At 36.3% G+C, this 8524-nt stretch overlaps 1 non-coding gene across 1 annotated transcript; it reads left to right on the top strand.

Moving 5' to 3' along the window:
• The first annotated feature begins 5832 nt into the window (after nt 1–5832).
• Nucleotides 5833–5939, top strand: LOC121222771 (small nucleolar RNA R71). Its single transcript, XR_005920142.1, has one exon. It is a non-coding gene; the product is annotated as a small nucleolar RNA R71 (small nucleolar RNA).
• The last annotated feature ends 2585 nt before the right edge of the window (nt 5940–8524 follow it).

The following is an 8524-nucleotide window of genomic DNA, read 5'->3' as shown; positions in this document are numbered from 1 at the left end:
AAATTAATATAAAATAAACCATTTTATGCATGAAAACTATATAATAAAAAATAAAATCACATTTTAATAAATTTTATGTCCTAATTTCATATTTTCATATATTTCATTAATTTATTAAATAATTATTTGGTTTTAATAACAATTTTAAGTAAAAAGGTGATGAATTATATAGGAAAAATCCTATATATTTTTCTGTTTACAGTAAGGCGGTTGAGCTCTGAACATTGAAGTCTCGATATTAGTTTCAGCTTCTGGTTCCATTGGTTCCACCTTATCAGGGACTTTAGCCGATTGTACTGGCTTGATCTATGTGGGATCTTTGTTTTCTTCTTTTTCTTCTTTTTCAGGATCCTCACTTTCTTCAACTCGTTGCTGTAGAACAGAGTCTCCAGCTATTCGATAGAGGTCCCAATCTATGATTGTGCCCTCGCTATAGCCTGTCTTCTTTACATTTGCAAGAATTTTAACTTTCAAGCACAAAATTGTTATAGTAAAGGAAAAGTAAACTGGGCCAGAAAGTGAACCTCTAACGGTGAGTTGCAACATAAAACTAGGATCAAAATTGACCCTTTTATTTGAAAAACTAAAAATTTATTTTGTCATTTAAGGAATACTTTCTTGGGAAATTATGTTAAAATCAATTTTCAAGAAGATTGGAGAGGTCACAAGCGGTCCCGCTTAAGTTCCAATCTCCTAGACAGAATTTATTTAAACATATTAATCCTGAAAATAAGCCCTAAATCATTTATTCAAACAGAAGAACATGAAAAATTAAATATTTGATAAAATGAACGAGGTTTGATTCCATTCAATTTTATCTCCCCAGTAATGTTTCAAGCGTTGAGCATTAACTCGAAAATTACCTCTCTTACCTTGAAGTTCAACAACTCCGTATGGATAGACTCGATGAATCATAAATGGACAAGACCAACGTGATTTTAACTTACCTGGAAAGAACCTTAATCTAGAAGTGAATAACAAGACTTGCTGACCTACTTCAAATTCTCGAACTCGAATGTGCTTGTCATGCCATTTCTTGAGTCTCTCCTTAAGTAATTTGGCATTCTCGTATGGAGACATTCAGAATTCTTCTAACTCGTTAAGTTGAAGCATCCATTTCTCTTTGGCACTTTTAAGATCCAAGTTGAATTGTTGGAGAGCCCAGTAAGCTTTGTGTTCTAACTCTAAGGGTAGATGGTAGGCTTTCCCAAAGACTAACCTATAGGCTGACATCCCTAAAGGTGTCTTGTATACTATCCTGTAAGCCCATAAAGCATTATCTAGTCTTTTGGACCAATCTCATTGGTTTGGGCAAACTACCTTCTCAAGTATGCCTTTGATCTCCTTGTTTACAAGTTCAACTTGCCCATTCGTTTGCAGATGGTAAGCTGTAGCGACCTTGTGTTTCACTCCATGTTTATCTAATAACCATTTCAACCACTTGTTCACAAAATGGGACCCTTCATCACTGATGATGACTCTTGGGGTTCCAAACCTTGTGAACACATGTTTTTAACAAAAACTTTCTTACAACCTTAGCATCGTTTGTCGGATATGCCTCTGCCTCAACCCACTTAGGCACATAGTCTACTGCTACTAATATGTACTTGTGACCAAAAGACGGAGGGAAACGACTGAGAAAGTCAATACCCCAAACATCAAAAAATTTCACCGCAAAGATGTTTGTTCGAGGCCTCTCGTTTCTGTTGGTGACATTTCCGACCCTTTGACATCGATCACAACTCTTTACATAAGCATATGCATCTTTGAATAATGTTGGCCAAAATAATCTAGCTTGCAATACCTTGGCTGCAGTACATGTACCTCCGAAGTGTCCCCCACTCGAAGCTGAGTGACAATGGTATAAAATCATATGTACTTCATCTTCTGCCAAGCATCTCCTGATCATTTGATCTACACACTTTTTTAACAAATACGGTTCTTCCCAAAAATATTACTTCACATCGTAAAGAAACTTTTTCTTTTGATGATACGTCTTATCAATCGGCATCAAACCACAAGCTAAAAAGTTAGCAATATAAGCAAACCAAGGGGTATTATCGACATGATTTACCTTCAGTATGTGTTCATCTGGAAACGTCTCTCGAATTGGTATAAGAGGAGAGTTCCCTTCTTATGGCTCCAATCTGAACAAGTGGTCTGCTACTTGGTTTTCCACTCCCTTTCAATCTTGAATTTCTAGATCGAACTCTTTAAGTAGAAGTACCCATCAGATCAGTCCCGGCTTAGAGTCTTTCTTGGCAAGTAAATACTTAATTGTCGAGTGGTCTGTATAAACAGTCACTTTGGTACCTAAAAGATAAGATAGAAACTTGTCTAAAGAAAACACAATAGCAAGTAACTCTTTTTCTATGACCGTGTAACTCTTTTTCTTTTGATAATGCATCTTATCAATCAACATCAAACCACAAGCTAAAAAGCAAGCAATATCAGCAAACTAAGGGGTATTATCGACATGATTTAACTTCAGTATGTGTTCATCTGGAAACGTCTCTCGAATTGGTATAAGAGGAGAGCTCCCTTCTTATGGCTCCAATCTGGACAAGTGGTCTGCTACTTGGTTTTCCACTCCCTTTCGATCTTGAATTTCTAGATCGAACTCTTTAAGTAGAAGTACCCATCACATCAGTCCCGGCTTAGCGTCTTTCTTGGCAAGTAAATACTTAATTGTCGACTGGTCCGTATAAACAGTCACTTTGGTACCTACAAGATAAGATCGAAACTTGTCAAAAGCAAACACAATAGCAAGTAATCTTTTTCTGTTACCATGTAATTCAGTTGAGCTCCGGTCAGAGTCTAACTCGCATAGTAGATGGGATGAAAATTTTTGTCCCTTCACTAACCCATGACAGCTCCAAACGCAAAATCACTTGCGTCACACATCAATTCAAATGGAAAATCCCAGATTGGGGAAGTCACTTTGGAGAAGTCCTTGATGAAACTTCGATAGAAACCGGCGTGGCCCAAAAAGCTCCTAACACCCTTTACAGATATTGGAGGTGGGAGTTTCCCAATAACATCTACCTTTGTTGTATCTACCTCGATTCCATGTCCTGTTATCTGATGCCCTAGAACAATACCTTCTCGTATCATGAAATGACACTTTTCCCAGTTAAGTACAAGGTTTGTTTCTTCACACCGCCTTAATACCTTGGCTAGATTGGCTAGGTAATCATCATATGTATCTCCCAATACTAAAAAATCATCCATAAAAACTTCCAAATATTTCTCAACCATATCAGTAAAAATAGACATCATACATCTTTGAAATGGAGCAGGTGCATTACATTAACCAAATCCCATACGCCTAAATAAAAATGTACCATACAGGTAGGTGAAAGTTGTCCTGTGCTGATCTTCCAGTGCTACTGTGATCTGATTATACCCCGAGTATCCATCAAGAAAATAGTAATAGTCTCACCCTACGAGACTATCTAGCATCTGGTCCAAAAACGGCAAAAGAAAGTGATATTTCGAAGTTATCTTGTTCAGTTTCCGATAATCGATGAAAATTCTCCATCCCGTAATCATTCTAGTCGGTATCAACTCGTTATTCTCATTTTTAATGACCGTGATACCTCCTTTCTTTGGAATGCACTAGACCAGACTTACCCATGAACAATTTGAGATGGGGTAATTTATACCTGCATCTGACCACTTGATGATTTCTTTCTTGACTATATCCTTCATGATGGGGTCAGTCTTTGTTGTCCATCAATTGTCCCTTTTTCGCCATCTTCTAAGATAATCTTGTGCATGCATACAGATGGACTAATTCTATGAATATCAGCTATGGTCCATCCGATAGTCGTCTTGAATTGTTTCAATACCAGGATGAGTTTCTCTTACTGCTCAATAGTTAATTCTATTGAAAAAATCACAAGAAGAGTAGAAGAGTTACCTAGATAAACATATTTCAAATGTGAGGGAAGTACCTTCAATTCTAATTTAGGTGGCTCCTCGATTGACGCTTTTGGTTGGGCATAATCCCTTTTCTCTAACTCCAAAGATTCAAAGCAGGATTGCGGATTAAATCCCCTTTGATTAGCTTCTAACAAAGCTAAGTATTCATCATTCTCTTCATCATTTGGAGGATCTGATGTCAAAATTTGTTCCAATGGGTCCTCAACATAATTGAGTTCCTTCTCCATGATTAAATCCTCTAAATCGGACACTGCAGAATAATCATCAATTATGTCAGGAAATTGCATGGACTTAAAAATGTTAAATGTTACTTGATCATCCTGAACACGCATAGTAAGCTCGCCTTTCTGCACATCAATAAGGGTCCTTCCGGTTTCTAAGAATGGTCTTCCGAGGATGATTGGCACCACTTTATCTACTTCAAAGTCTAGAATCACAAAGTCAACAGGAAAGATAAATTTATCTACAGGTACTAATAAGTCCTCGATTTTTCCTTGATGTGCTAAGGATTGATTTGCTAATTGAAGTGTAACTGTAGTAGGTCTAACTTCACCTATCCCCAACTTCCTAAATATTGACATGGGCATCAAGTTGATACTCGCACCCAAGTCACATAGTGCCTTACCACAATAAGTTTCTCCAATATTGCAAGGTATGGTAAAACATTTAGGATCCTTCAATTTTTGGGGTAGTTTATCTTGAAGATATTCACTGTATTCCTTCGTTAGGGCTACCGTCTCAAATTCTCCAAGCCTTCGTTTTTTAGACAGGATATCATTCATGAATTTGACGTAGTTCGGCATTTGTTCAAGATGGGATGTTGATATGAAGTTGCTTGAGTACTTTTAGGAACTTCTTGAATTGAATTTCCTGCTTCTGCTTCTGAAGTCTTTGAGGGTAGGGTGGTGGAGGTTTCTTTACTAGAACTGGTTGATTCATTTTCTATGGCAATTCTGCATCTAACGGAATTATTATTTCATTAGAATTAGCTAGTTTAGAAGTTACCTTGTCGAATTTTTCAGATTCAATTTTCGGTGAAACTGGAATTTCAACACTCATTTGAACTTCCTCTGAGTCTTGAGCGTCAGCTGGCTCCTTCTCATCTTCGACGTAATTGGGCTCTAAAGTCTTTTTACTCCTCAATGTTAATGTTTTACAATGCTCCTTCCCTGGATTCCTCAGATTCTTTGTATCACTAGGTAAAGCACCTTGTGGTCAGTTTTTGAGTTCAATTGCAAGCTGGCCCACTTGATTCCCCAAATTCCTTAGAGAGGCATCATTTTTCGCCATGTATGCCTTCAATAGATTCTCTAGGCTATTAGATGGTTCAGCTTGGGTTGGTTTCTGAGCTTGTTGGGTTGATCTAGGTTGGACATAATTGTTACTGGTTCCTGCCCCTTGGTTACTCCAGGAAAAATTCAGGTGGTTTTTCATGATGGGTTATAGAAATTGGATTGCAGCCATTGCCTTCCTCGATTTTGGTTCTGGTTACCCATGTAATACACAAATTCTGGGTTCGATGGACATTCTTCGAACAAATGTCCTTCCCCACATTAAACAAAGGCTACATTTTCAAATTGATTCAGTGGTTGTGCTGCAATACTATTACACCCATTAGTAGTAAGATTTTTTAACATTGAGGATATTGATGATACTTGAGATGCGAGTGAGGTAAGAGCGTCTATTTCCTGTATTCCAACGACTCATCTTCCTGACGCTGCTCGATTGGTTGGCCATTGATAATTATTTCTGGTAATCCTCTCAATGATTTCATAAGCCTCATTATAAGACTTAGAAATGAGAGCACCATTAACAGAATCATCCATTACCATCCTCGTGTGAGCATTGAGAGCATTATAAAATGTGTCAAGTTGTATGCAATGTGAGATTCCGTGATGAGGGCACTTCCATAATAATTCTTTGTACCTTTCCCATGCCTCATACAATGACTCATCATCCATTTGTTGGAAAACAGTGATCTCGTTCCTCAACTTAGCATTCTTCCTAGGAAATAAATACTTCATAAGGAATTTTTTTGCTAACTCTTGCCATGTTAAAATTGAGTTTGGTGGTAATGAGTTCAACCAAGCTCGAGCTCTATCCCTTAGTGAATATGGGAACAGCTTCAATCGTAATGCATCTTCAGGTACTCCAGCTAACTTGAAAGAATCGCTTACCTCCATAAACAGTCTAAGTGTAGGTGAGGATCTTCGGTAGGCATTCCACTAAATTGGCCCACTGTCTGAAGTATCTGGAACATGACTGGCTTCAACTCCAACTGTTGGGCCTCAATTTTACGTCTCCTAATACCTGGATTAAGATCATGAAATACTGGCACGGCAAACTGTCTCAAAGCTCTATCCCTATCATCAGCAATAAGGATAGGATTTTGAGCAAGGTTTGCTCCATTTCCTTGATTCAGGTTTTCGAAGTTCATCTCTCAATCCTTCTCTGACTTGCTTGTCTTCTTCGCTGTCGAAAAGTTCATTCAATCTCAGAGTCTACAGGGAGTGAATCAATGATTTGGTCAATACTCATACACACTTGAAATAATCTCAGAAAAATTAACTAAGTTAAAATTTGAACAGAAAAATAAACCAAAATGCAAAACTAACAACTTCACAAATAATGACTTTTTTAAAACACAGTCCCCGGCAACGACGCCAAAAAGTTGGAACGACAAAAATGTGCAAGTGTACACAATTGCAACAACTAATAAAGTGACAAGTAAATGTCGAGTTATCATACCCAAAGGGACTGTGTAAAGAATTATTTTTGAATGCTATTTAAAACAATTTGGTGAAGAAAAATATTATGTTTGAAGAGGGTGATTAAAAACTAAGATTTTAAACTAAGTGAACTAAATAAATAAATCTCAAATGCATGATTTCAAAATACGATTTTAATCAGGATGGCATAATTGTGTTAGATTAATTACATTTCTTAACTTAGAATTATTAAACTCATGTTTATATTTTTACGAATAAGTTCACAGCAAATCACTAAATTGCTAACTTATGAGCATACTCACCTACCAAAATTCATTTATCTCTTGACTATATCCCTATGTCAATTCTACCGATTAAACAAATCTTAATAGGCAAATATGTTATCGTACATACATACTTAATAATTTGAAATAATATCTTGTACATAGCCCTATGTCAATTCAAACAATTAACTCGATTTAATAAGTACATAGAAGACTATCTGAGGTAACAAAGTATCCTTACCTTGAAACAGTTTAATCACAATAATCTTGTAAGTTATGCAAGGCAAATGTATCATCAGATACCGTTGCTAATCGAACCCTCAGCTACCTTAGATGATTAAACATACACTGATTAAGTACTATGTCCATTAATTACAATTTCAATCCGTTTAAATAATTAATTCATTAGTTACCTAACAATTGTAATGCAAGAATAACTTAGTCATGATTTTACTTAATCAAGCATCTTACCGAGGCCTATAACAACATAAACACAATTTCAATAATTTTAACAAACGAAATGCAATCAACCTAACACGAATTAAATTTAAGCTAAATTGATTAAATTAACCATTCCAACAACATAAATATTCATAGATATGTTCAGCATAACAACAACAAAAATTAAAGAGATAGGGAATTAGAATCGAATCCGGTGTTTTTCCGTGGCTTGACTAGTTGCTCCGTTCTTCCTTCTCCGTTTTCCTCGTCGACCAAGGATGCTATGAACACTTAATTGCTACTAAAAATAACTGATGAATGCCCCTTTCCCAAGAGGAGAAATTGGCAAGAGAGCAAGGGAATTTTGGAATGGAAAAGAAGAGAGAAAGTGGAGAGAAGTGAGGAAAGATGTGAATGCTTGAGGTGTGTTTCTAATATGACCAGCCTAAGGCGGTTTTTATAGCTGAGGAGGGCTGCTAAAAATAGCTAAAATTATCAGCCACAGAGCCCTCCTTGGCCGGCCACACATGTGGAAAGGTTGATAGTTTCAACTTTGCTAATTTAGGCTTGGGGCAAATCTATAAAGCCACCAATTGTGGAGGGGTTTGAATGCAACTTGAACAAGTATTCAAGGGCCTCTTTGCAAGCTTAAATGATCAGCTAATAAGCTGATTTGGGTCAGCTCTTGGGACGGTTTTTGGGCTGTCCATTTCTTGCTCAGTTCGATTCACTCGGTCCAGTTCAACTGGATCATTTTTTCATAATTAATTAATAATAAATTATTAACCCAAATTAAATTGGATATAAATTAAAATTAATTATATTATGAATTAATACATATAATTTTTGACCATCTTAGGTTGAAATCTAGTTCACCTCGATACTTCAAATTGCTTCTCGATTTTGCGCTTCTAGTAGTTCTACCGAGTCATTTTTTGCCTTTTGTGCAAATTTTTTGAAAATAACCAAAATTCATCAAAATTAATTATAAAATTAACTAAAATTGAACATGATCATATTTTAAGTGCACTTTAATTATTTTGTAAAAATTAATTATTTTTCGACAAGAATTTTATCGAAACTGTATGATTTTAAGTTGAAAAGGGAATGTAAAAATGTGTAAATTTCTGTGTTTCCAACAACCAT

The sequence above is a fragment of the Gossypium hirsutum genome, chromosome D10, assembly GCF_007990345.1.
Source record: "Gossypium hirsutum isolate 1008001.06 chromosome D10, Gossypium_hirsutum_v2.1, whole genome shotgun sequence".
Taxonomy (NCBI): Eukaryota; Viridiplantae; Streptophyta; class Magnoliopsida; order Malvales; family Malvaceae; genus Gossypium; species Gossypium hirsutum.
Note: the sequence above shows the minus strand (reverse complement) of the source record. Positions and strands in the feature narration are given on the sequence as shown.